The sequence below is a fragment of the Amblyomma mixtum genome, chromosome 2, assembly GCF_055824585.1.
Source record: "Amblyomma mixtum isolate Tamu chromosome 2, ASM5582458v1, whole genome shotgun sequence".
NCBI classification, from domain to species: Eukaryota; Metazoa; Arthropoda; class Arachnida; order Ixodida; family Ixodidae; genus Amblyomma; species Amblyomma mixtum.
Window position 1 is genome coordinate 280,168,704 of NC_143013.1, and position 11,663 is coordinate 280,180,366.

Genomic DNA, 11,663 nt, shown 5'->3' on the forward strand with positions numbered 1-11,663 from the left:
TAAACCAATCTTCTTTATTATGAGAATTCAGCAAAGGTCACGAGTTTATGAGATCTCTATCCCAAATGAATCCATCTCGTACAAGCTTGCGAAGCCAGCCGGTATTTAGGAGCAGCTATGGGAGGTGCGGCTGCTAGCTAACGCGGAAGTTGCGCTGGAGATTTCAGTGTCGGTCGCAGCGCCGAAGCACATTGAATGAACATCCCACGAGGTGGACGGCGTTTGACGAGAGCGCGCAGCAGCGCTTTCACGACGCCACTACGGGCCTTGAACCATGAGCACTCGGACAATCGTCGAATGCAAACGCAGCGTGCGTCTGCCTGACAAAGCTGCGTCGGGCGTACCAGAGCGAGGAACGCTGTCAAACGCGCTCGTCTGCCCTGGTTCAAAATTTGGTCCATGCAGTCGCACGACTTTCGCTACTTGTATGTCGGCAGTCGTTCTTAGTAGTGCAGTAGCATGATGACAGCGGTGCCTGGGCAGCGCAGATAACGAATTTTCGTTTCGTCGCGCTCTACATCACCAAGCTCAACCCTGGCCTCCGTGTTTCGACGCAGTGAAGCCAATACTCTGTTATCAGCACGCAAATATATGACAAACAGAGATAAGGCGGGGTCGCCTCACCCTTGTCAAAGCCACTCTCGTAGCTGAACCACGATGGGCCTGTTTTTTTTTTCTTTCTGTTTTGAATGCGAAGCAAGCCATTCCAATTAAATGACGCCATTTGCATCGCCTGCAGCGGAACCTGTCGCGCACGCCGTTGAGTTCCTTTCTTCGTATCTCGCCCTGTGGCTCCTATTGTTGTTTTAGATCCACGCAATAACACATTATCCGAAAGGAAGGCGTGTTCATTTAGCCCCAATGTTTGTGCAAATCGTGATAGCGCGCCATTGTCAACTTAAAATGATCGCGACCGCTCTGGCCGGGTGGTGATTAGTCACTGCCCAGAAAAGTAAACACCACCAGAAAAAATTCAGGGGGCACTTCGACTGTCTAAAGTGCCTAGAGGAGAAAGCGTTTTCCTCACCCCTTTGACTGCCTCTGTGGCACTGGTGACGTCCCCACTGGATGACGTCACGCATAATTAATGACTAATTACTAAGTAATTGCAAATTCCTAATTTTCAATTAGGGATTAATGGCTAAATACTAATCAATTGCTAATTAATGACATTTAAGCCTCGCCTAGAGGAGTGAAACGCGACAGCGCGTTGTAGAGCTGCCAGGCAGTCCACGGAACTCCACCACCCGTTCGGCGCGATGCCTTGCCCTTCGAACGCAACGCTTTTTGAGGAAAGGAAATGGCGCAGTAATTCTCTGTCATCTCGATGAACACCCGAACCGCACCAAGTGGGAGTGAAGGAGGGGCGGTAATGAAGAAAATTAAAATTGTATTTGGGGAAAGGAAATTACGCATTAACTGTTTCACATATCTCGGTGGACACCCGTCATCCGTTTGTAGAGGAAGGAACGAAGTGGGAGTGAAAGAAGAGAAAGCGGGGCCGTAATCTCTGCCTCTCCCGTAAGCCACAGTAGAGTGGTGGTGGTGGTGAAAAACATTTATGGGCAATTAGATTTTTTACAGAAAGGTGATTGGGGTAGGACCCTATTGGCCCTTTCCCCTCACAGTACTAGGTGGAGCCCCTATTCCGGGGCCCCATTGGCAAGCAACGCCGCCCGCGTCCGTTGAACCAAGGCCTTTTGGCTCTTTAGATCTTGACAGCCGAGCAGGGCCGCCTCCCAGTCCTCTCTGGTGGGGTTGGGGTTGGGGGGGATAGATGGGTTAGATTGACACGCCCAAACCATGTGGAAGGTGTCAGACACCTCCCCACAGTAGAGTAAGCACGAAATGTTTACAGGCATAACACATTGATTATCATGGCGTTGTCGGCAGGGGCGAGCAGTCTTCTGCTGTGGCGTATCACTCGCGAAGCGATCGCTTTCCGCAAGACGCTTCCTACCTCTCCTCTCGTCAGGCTTCATTGCTCGGCTTAAGCAGCTGTGACGGTGGCGGCATTGAAATGCAAGACGATGCAGAAGCGTACGCGGACACGACGAGACGCATGCCTGACAAGAATGTATATGCAGCGCATTCGAAACTGTCCAAAGTGCGTAGAGGCGAAAGTGTTATCCGCACCACTTTGCCTAAGTGACACTGGTGACGTCACCACTGGATTACGTCACACGTAATTGATGACGAAGTAATGACAAATTACTAATTAGTAACTAACTACTGATTAATGACGAAACACTAATTAACTGCTAATTAATTACGCTTAAGATTCGATGCCTCAACTATGTAGTGGGCTTGGTTTTCAAAAATGTCCGGACCCAGGGCAAGTACCCTTTAACATGGGCGCCGTTTGTCGCCCCCGATCCTTGTGCCCGCGATAATGCAAGCTTGGTGGCACGGCCGCTTGCGTATCACTATCCATGCGAGCCACGCTTCAGTCATGCAAACAACCCGCCCTTGTAGCTCACTGCCTTTGCCGTCTGGCTGCGGAGCCCAACTACGCCGAAAAGAATCCCCGCCGCGACGGGAGCACTTCGATGGAGCCGAAATGCATGAATGCCCGTGTGCTGCGCGAAGTCAGCGCACGTTAAAGAAGGGCCCCAGGCAGTGTTAATTTATAAGGAGCCCTCCACTACGGCATGCCCATGTAAAGGCCTGAAGAAGGCGGATGAGCGGCTCCTTCTCCGCCTTCTCACCAATACATTGCTGTGCCCGGCAGCGCTAAAACATTTTGACCCGTCCTTTAACGGCAGCTGCCCACACTGTAGTGCAGTGTCTTCTGACACCTATCACATGGTGTGGGCCTGCCCCTCCAACCCCGCTATTCCCCCCATCCCCAACCCAACCCGGGAGGACTGGGAGGCGACTCTGCTCGGCTGCCACCACTTACAGGCCCAACAAGCCTTAGTCGGGCGCGCCCGGGCGGCGGCAACCGCCACTGGGGTCCCATACTAGGGACCTCCACCTAGTGTTTGTAAGGATCGGTCCCTTACGGGCTGATCCAAACATAACTCCTGTTCATATGTAATAAATGTTTTCACCACCACCACCATCCCTCATAGCAAGTGTGTGTCTTCGGTACGTTAAACACCGCATATCCCTGGTGTAGAATTTCCATAGTACAACAAAACAATAATCAAAGTTGAAGAAAGCCCGTGCCTAAAGGCAGCAATTTCGGATTACTGATAACACAAAGCAAAACTGGACATGAGTTAAGGGCGAGCCTCAGTCCGCTGCCGAACATTTCGAGACGAGGACCTCTCTTCGTCTGAGCCCCCCGTGTTATCGGCATATCTGATACAGCCGGCGTCGTCGCTTCGGCGGACGAGATTGTTGCGACGCGCGTCTGTTCTTTCAATCTTTCAATCTTTCCTCTTATACCTTTCAACACACCTCTATCTGCACGTGGCAGTGATTGTGGCTCAGCCCGAGCCAGTAGGTAGGCCAGTGCAATTTCCTTTTCATCCTTACTTCAGTCGCAACAACCATCCCAGTGTCAGGCAAACGAGAATAGTCACCAAGTACAAAATTACATTGAATTAATGTAGTATCCACTGTGATATCGGTGAATATCTGGCCTAAAATGAATTATTAGTCACTTTCTGTTCATGACGCAGACATTTCTGCGACACGGGGCCCTTAAAGCGATTGCTTTAAAACTGGCTTCTTAGAATTCTTGCGCAGAACGCCATGAATGGCACGTATCACTGTGGCGCAGGAAAGGCAAGACTTAAACCTGGTCCCAATGTCACCTGTCGATATGGCCGCTAACCACAGTTCCTATTTCTTCTTTTGCATGCAATCCTTTATAACATAGCGCACGAACACTCACCTGATTACACTTGTCTGGAGCGACCGACTGGTTGCTTCTAACTGGGTGCGCGACGCATAGCTGCAGTCGCTGGGCGCGATATCGGTTTCCCAATAGTGTTAACGACATCAGTGCGGCGCGCATTTGTCGCCAATCGAAATACAGGCCTGCGTGTTTGTGGGTCGCAAGCGGCGGTGCTGCATGAGCACTGTCGATGGGCGCGCTGTCGTCGGAGTCGCGCTGACAGCGTCGCACAAAGAGCTTGCGCGACGCAATACCGCCACGAACAAGCGCGCCTGCTTTGTCATGCGAGGTTGCTTCTTAAACCAAGCGCAGAGTTGAAAAAGCATCACGAGGGCCGCGAACCACTCACGGCATGAACACAGAACGCTCGAGTGAAACAAAGCTTGATACCCACAGATCACGCAGGCCTGCATCGTCATCTGCCCCGAATGCGTGCTACAGATCTCGTAGTGAGCAGCTACCGCCAGGCGTCGCGCGCAGTTTGTACTCAGGAAGAGGGCTTAGTCGTGATGGTCGGTGCATGTTGATGGAAACGACGGAACAGCGCTAATAGACAGGGCGGAAGAGAAGACCACAGACGCAGTGCATGTGTCTGTGGTAGTCTCTTCCGTGCTGTCTGTCAGCGCTGTTCAGTCGTTTCTATCAACAGTTCGAACGTTTGGAGCCGCAGGGTACGCCACTGAGAAGATAGGTCGGGTCTGTGGAGGTATCCAGTAAACAGTTTGAAATGAAACCCCTAGATTGCGCAAAGTCGAAATTTAATTTTTGCTTCTGTACATCTATAAGGAACTTAAAAAGGCATTAAACGGAACATGATTTCATGCGACAATTGGTCAGAATTGCGAGATTGGTCCTTCTCACTCATCATTGCGAAATAGGCATTGACTGCATGCAACAAAGGCTTAGTTTTTGTGTTGCTTTGATCTGTACCTGTGTCGAGTGGTAGAACAGAGCGTGGTCGACGTTGCAGCTCATGGCGTCGTTTTCCCGAAAATTGGAGAACGCAGATTGGTGGTTATGGTTTATGGGGTTTAACGTCCCAAAGCGACTAAGGCTATGGGAGACGCCGTAGTGGAGGGCTCCGGAAATTTCGACCACCTGGGGTTCTTTAACGTGCACTGACATCGCACAGTACACGGGCCTCAAGAATTTCTCCTCCAAAGAAATTCTAGCCGCCGCAGCCGGGATCGAACCCGCGTCTTTTGGGTCAGCAGCCGAGCACCATAGCCACTGAGCCACCGCGGCGGCGTAGAACGCAGATTGGAGCCGATGGAGCAGGACAAACGTGCAAAAAAATCAGCGGGCATCGTTGCACTGGATAAGCACACAATGTGTTTCCTAAGTAGCTCGTTGAAGTTCCTTGACATGTAAAAAGCTAGAACCGAAATCCAGCTTTCCGAAAGCCGCCGTGGGGGCTCAGTGGTTGCGCTGCTCGGCTGCTGACACGAAAGACGCGCGTTCGATCCCGGCCACGGCGATAAAATTTGAATGGAAGCAAAATGCTAGGAGTCCCTGTAACTTACTTTAAAGAACCCCAAGTGGTAGAAATTATCCGGAGCCCTCCACTACGGCGTCCCTCGTAGCTCGAGTCGTTTTCGGACGTTAAACCCCATGAACGAAACCAAGACAAAGCGAAGAAAGTGAAAGAAGGGAACCGCTAGGAGGGAAGGTCTGCTGACAGAAGCCGATCCCATTCCCCACGCAGCCTCCACAGAAATGGGGGTGCATTTAAAAAGCTCAAATCAATGCAGTGTTCCCATTCTTGGCATAAAGATACCACTCCATATTTTCTGCGAAAATGGCACTTAGTGAAACAAAAAAAAAAGGACCTTTCATGCTAAAGTTCATGACTGTGCCACTGTAATGACAAAATTTGCCGTTTATATCGCTTAGCTCTGGTCTATCAGGATGGTTTCTCTTATTCCTGACAAGTGCCGCAGCAAAGTAAGTGGAGCACATAAGCTCGCATGGCATGGCATTCAGATCATGAAAACCAGAAGTATAGGAGAACGTCGTCGCTGAGTCCTGACCTGAGATTGGCTAGTTGCGTAGAGTGTTAACCGCTACAAAAACGCCGAACACGGCAAAAAGATCGTTCAGTCGAGCTACAGAGCGCTGAGCTGGTCTAAAAATTTCCTTCGCGCCAGCATTTTCGCAAAACGTGGGCATTAAATCGACGACGTATGCATGAGCGCACAGTGTAACAAGGTTCACCTTAAACGCCGCGCAGGTGTCCACGATTGAGCAAAACTCGGATGCTGCATCGAAATCCTAACGGCGGAAGCAATTGCGCTTAGGCAGCTGAGAATTGCGCTACCAAATAACATTTCCTTAAAGTCAAGGAAATACGTATTTGGTCGATGTGTCCCCATCCTGTGGCCTCCGATGATTTTCACTCAGTTGGCGCTCCTGTCGTAACACATCGTCGGACGCGCGGATAAGATGCTAGAACATATACATCGCTTTTTATCTCAGCAATGAAATCGTATCACAACAGTTTACGAAGCATGAATTCGCACATGAGTACGCTTATCACCTTGGGCAAACGTTCCGCGGCCAGAGCGCCCGGTACCAGTGTGGGCACGTGGTTGCCAACTGAGGCTAGGTGAATGCTCGTACATGTTGCTGTCGAGGTTAGAAAAATTGTCACATATTTACGATAGCGCATCAACGAAACATTGACCTGTAGGATATGAACTCAGTCGAATACAACACAGAACAACCGGTGCAAATAATTTGCTGGCGTTTGCTTGGCATGAAATGCTCGCGTGAAAGAGGCATAGCTGGAATGAGTGCGGTGTTCACTTGGGCTTGGAAGACGCAATGACGCCAGTGAACACACGCCCTTACAAAAATTTTGTTAGACAGTCCATAGACTGTCCATAGACTTTTGTCTATAATGTCTATTGATACTCTGTAGACAAATCATATAGACTAGTTTGTAGCCAATACAAATCTTGCAGACAGTCTATAGAATATACGTAGATTTTTCGCCATCTACTTTTAGAAAACTTTTTTTCTACAAAGTCTATAGGGCATTTCTATAAGGGGTGCACGCAGAATGCGAACGAAAAACGAAACACTTGTTGCGCGAAGATAGTGACGTGCTGAGGTTGCTGCGAGCGCCATGGTAACACCAAAGTTCTCGACAGGGTTGAGCGCTGATGCCTGTAAGGTGATTAAATGGTCCGCGTTTTTGTTGTTCTGCGCTCAGGTGTAGCGCCTGTTTTCTTGTAGCCTTAGCCTTGCTCTGTCCCGAGAAGTATTGCATGCTTGGTTCCGTTGTTCTATGATGTGTCCCTTTTGAAGCGTTATTTTGCTCCGGAATAAACCGGTCTCCTTTTTTCCTTGACTGCTGGTCACTCGTCGGGCGAGACCATGTTTCGCGGACCCCGTTCCTTGGAAGGCGAGACAAGAAAAGAGAAATAAATCTTGGCACGGTGTGTAATAGCATGAACGCAGACCAACGTTTGAAATGCTTGAAAAAATGTTTCCAGCATTTCAAACGTTGGTCTACGCTCATGCTGTGTGTATATATATATATATATATATATATATATATATATATATATATATATATATATATATATATATATATATATATATATATATATATATATATATATATATATATATATATATATATATATATATATATATATATATATATATATATATATATATAATATGAGAGAAGCCAACAGCCACAGAAACCAAGGGGCACAGGGGATTTTTTTTAATTCATTTATTTATTTTGTGGTATTGATCAATTTATAACATTACTGAATATGTTATCGCTTAAAGCTAATTGATTAGAAAAGCAGAAGAAAAAACAACCACATGCTGCCGGTGAGATCCGAACCCACGACCTCCGAATTACGCGTCCGGTGCTCTACCGCTGAGCTACGGTGACGGCTGTCAAACCTTCGGCTTTCGGGGGTATTTATGTTTACAAATAACCTAACCTAGGGAGTGTTCACCAGCACCACCCACGCTCTTAAGGGGCGGACGTAGCACGTCCTGAGTTACCGCTGATGTGACGTAGAACGTCATCGAACAGCGAGGGTGGAAGCTGTGTGAGAGCCCTCTTATGCTTCCTAAGGCATCAAGGCTGCCAGAACCGAGGCCCTCGCTAAGCAATTAAGCAGACAAGGAAAGGGGAATGAGGGGCTCGTTGTTGTTTGGATGTATGATCCTTGTACGTTGTCACATTGGATCAAAAATTAAAAGTACATTTGGTTATTTTCTGAGAACAGAGTGTTCCCATTTACACTGCTTCTACCTGTTCGTTGTGTCAGAAAGCTCAATTCACAGAGGCTCTCCTGCGGCATTTCTTTTAAACATGCATAACCTGCACAGTAAGTTCACGTTAAAGACCAGGAAGACAGGGTACTTCAGATTCATAACCAGTTTATTGTAATCAGTTTAAAATGGTCCTTCTTTTACGCTTGCCTCCAAACTAGGTGATCATTCTGCCGATGACCGCGCGATACAGGAGACAGAATTCCAGAGCTACAACACATATTTCGCAAGCACGGCCGCCAAAGGAAGCCCACGGCGCGATGACACTCCTTGCTCCATATGACACACTGTAGTGCCTACTGTAGCTGACCGAACTTATGATGAACTTTGTCGTTATTTTCCCTGTTTTCTGCTCCCTGTCCTGCGGAGAATAAAGCCTGAAAGTGAATGAGAGAGGAAAAGAGACTGTTGAGTAAGTTTACTTTGAATGAGTTTGAATGAATCTTAGTGAGCCTAAACGAAGCATCGAAAGGGGGCACCAACTGAAGAATGAATGACAGTGGGCGCTCCAACTCTTTTATCGTTCTGCCTTAGCGCCCACTGGCTGCACAAGCAAACACATAAGGAGTCGAGGATAAGTGCAGTAAGCAGCAAGAAAGAGTAAAAATTAGAAAAACCATATCCCCAACACTCAGCGTAAAGTCTGCATTGGCACGCAGTAAAATGTATTGCAATCAAAGAAGGACCATTCTTGATGTGGGCTAAAGTGTAAGGCCGTTGTACACAAGACTATAATAGGTTAGGTTAGGTTAGGTTAGGTTAGGTTAGGTTAGGTTAGGTTAGGTTAGGTTAGGTTAGGTTAGGTTAGGTTAGGTTAGGTTAGGTTAGGTTAGGTTAGGTTAGGTTAGGTTAGGTTAGGTTAGGTTAGGTTAGGTTAGGTTAGGTTAGGTTAGGTTAGGTTAGGTTAGGTTAGGTTAGGTTAGGTTAGGTTAGGTTAGGTTAGGTTAGGTTAGGTTAGGTTAGGTTAGGTTAGGTTAGGTTAGGTTAGGTTAGGTTAGGTTAGGTTAGGTTAGGTTAGGTTAGGTTAGGTTAGGTTAGGTTAGGTTAGGTTAGGTTAGGTTAGGTTAGGTTAGGTTAGGTTAGGTTAGGTTAGGTTAGGTTAGGTTAGGTTAGGTTAGGTTAGGTTAGGTTAGGTTAGGTTAGGTTAGGTTAGGTTAGGTTAGGTTAGGTTAGGTTAGGTTAGGTTAGGTTAGGTTAGGTTAGGTTAGGTTAGGTTAGGTTAGGTTAGGTTAGGTTAGGTTAGGTTAGGTTAGGTTAGGTTAGGTTAGGTTAGGTTAGGTTAGGTTAGGTTAGGTTAGGCTAGGTTAGGTTAGGTTAGGTTAGGTTAGGTTAGGTTCGTGACAGGTTGGGGCTCTTCAACCCTCGCTAGCAGTGGAAAATTTACAGTTTGTTGAAAGATGGCACTCAGGATGGGCCGCTGTATGATTTCAACACGATAGATGTGATTTCCACTGTTCAGCCAGGGCTGGAGATGTACGTGCCTGAAGAAAAAAAAACTAGAAAAATTTAGTGAAACCTTCAAAAAGTAGGTGACAAAAACTGTTTTTTTCATTGCCCACAATAAGCAATAAAACCACCAAAATTTCCAGACGAAGCTTTCTGCACAGTATTACCTCACCACATGCTGTAAAATGTGGTCGAAATGAACCGTTTGGGAGTCCGCTAAGCATCTTTAGCCGTCCACATGGTGGCAAGGTCTTTGCACTAACGAATTCATGACGTCGGTCGCACGTCCCCGCTCCGAATTGTTTATTATTCTGCGTCAAGTGAAAGAAACTGGTCGCAGTCGGTAGTGTGCGTGTGAAGGTGCGGAAGAGCGCGTGCAACGACTTCTGTACGTGCACTAGAACTTCTTTGTCGGAAACGGTGCGCAAGCAGGCATTTCCCCACCCAGCAGTGAAGAGTCAGACCGGTGCACTGCATTGCATCATTGTATAGCAGGCAGTACGTCACTACCTTTTAGAGAAAAGGCTTCACAGCATCTCCGTTTTGGTGCAAAGATTCTTGAGTTACGAAATAAATGCGTGTAATGAAAGTGCGCGTTGTAGTTTTTTTATTGTTGTTGTTTCAAAGCTTCGTGTTTTGTGAAAAAAGAACAGAAACTGAAATTTTTGTTTGCATTTTAAAACTGATTGAAATTTTAGATGTCTAGCTCGGGCCCACGTGTATGGCTCAAAAGCATTTTGCTAAGGAAGTTGTCGTCATTTTACATTCACTGTCCGCATCGAGAAGAATGGATAGGATAGTGATGCGTAACAGTTTAAAGAATATCATAACAGCCAATTATATAAAAATTGTGCCAAGTATATCCTTCCGATGTTTAATTATTGATTTCACCTAGACGAAAATGTTGGCTTAATAATCTGACCAACCATATTGTTTATTTGTTTGTTCATTTGCTGATTTCTTCACAAATACCTGCAGCAGCCGAAGGCATCACTGCAGGGAGAATATGTAGTACTTGCGTAAGGTGAGTGATAAAACTTACACCCTGCAATTATCAAAGTAAACAAGAAAAATAAAAACCAAAACTTATAACCGCCTTAAACGTTACACATCCAACAAAAGAGCTCAAAGCGTTGTATCACACTGGCACTCGGGGCCAAAATAACGCTTTTAGCTATGCGAGTCCGGCCATAGGGAAGCGTGTTCGTGCGAATTCGCCACTTCACGAGGCATAACCGGCTCACCGATTTTGTGTGAAGTATGACCTTGAAGGTGACCTTGGCAAAACCTATCATAGCAACATCCCATGCAGAAATAAAATAAATATGGCCGCGACTGGGTTTCGAACCCACGGCGGCGCGAACGTATCAGTTTCGTTGGCCACTGCACGAGAGCATTATGCTGTCACTGCAGTTATTTTTTTTATTGCATGGAAATATTGCCAAAAAGAAAAATCTAAGCCTGCTTACTCCTCAAAACACCAGGCCACTATACCCCTGCATGACCCCACCTTCCGAAATATCAAAAGTCTGGGAGACACACACATGTATCCAGATAGGGGAGCCAGCTAGACGGCTCTTTCAGGGCAGCATATACTCCCTCGCGCTGATGATGATGATGATGTCCTGAGGCTTAATGGCCCATACCCACGGCGGGGGATTGGCCATTGCACATCGTCGTCTTCATCAACTTCTATCTGCGGTGCCAACAGATCAGAGCAGCTTAACCTCGATCAGAGCTTAACCGGAGTTTAATGTCGTCGGCAGACATGCCCATGACCAAGCAAAGCAAAACCATGAGCTAATCAGGCTAAACACATGCTTTCGCGTGTCTATTCGGTTTAGCTATTTTTTTTTTGTAATGTTGCCTCGTCAGACTAGTAGCCTTTAGCTCTCCCTTAGCTTTTTCCTTGTATTGGAAAGAAACAAATAAACAAACAAACAAAACCCTTACATTTTTTAGGAAATTTCGAGTGGCTCCGATTTTAACGTGTATCGAGGTTATTTGCTCAAGAACTTCCTCGTGTGATTGTGCTTCTTGAGACATAGTTAGGCGCGTTCGCTTGTTC

General features: G+C 46.9%; 1 long non-coding RNA gene across 1 annotated transcript in view; it reads right to left on the reverse strand.

Annotated features, from left to right (window-relative positions):
* Positions 1–4,223, reverse strand: part of LOC149364142 (uncharacterized) — a 57,022-nt gene extending 52,799 nt beyond the window's left edge. Inside the window, exon 1 of the long non-coding RNA XR_016289150.1 lies at positions 3,845–4,223. This is a non-coding gene — a long non-coding RNA (uncharacterized LOC149364142). The remainder of the gene's footprint in view (positions 1–3,844) is intronic.
* Positions 4,224–11,663: the final 7,440 nt, after the last annotated feature.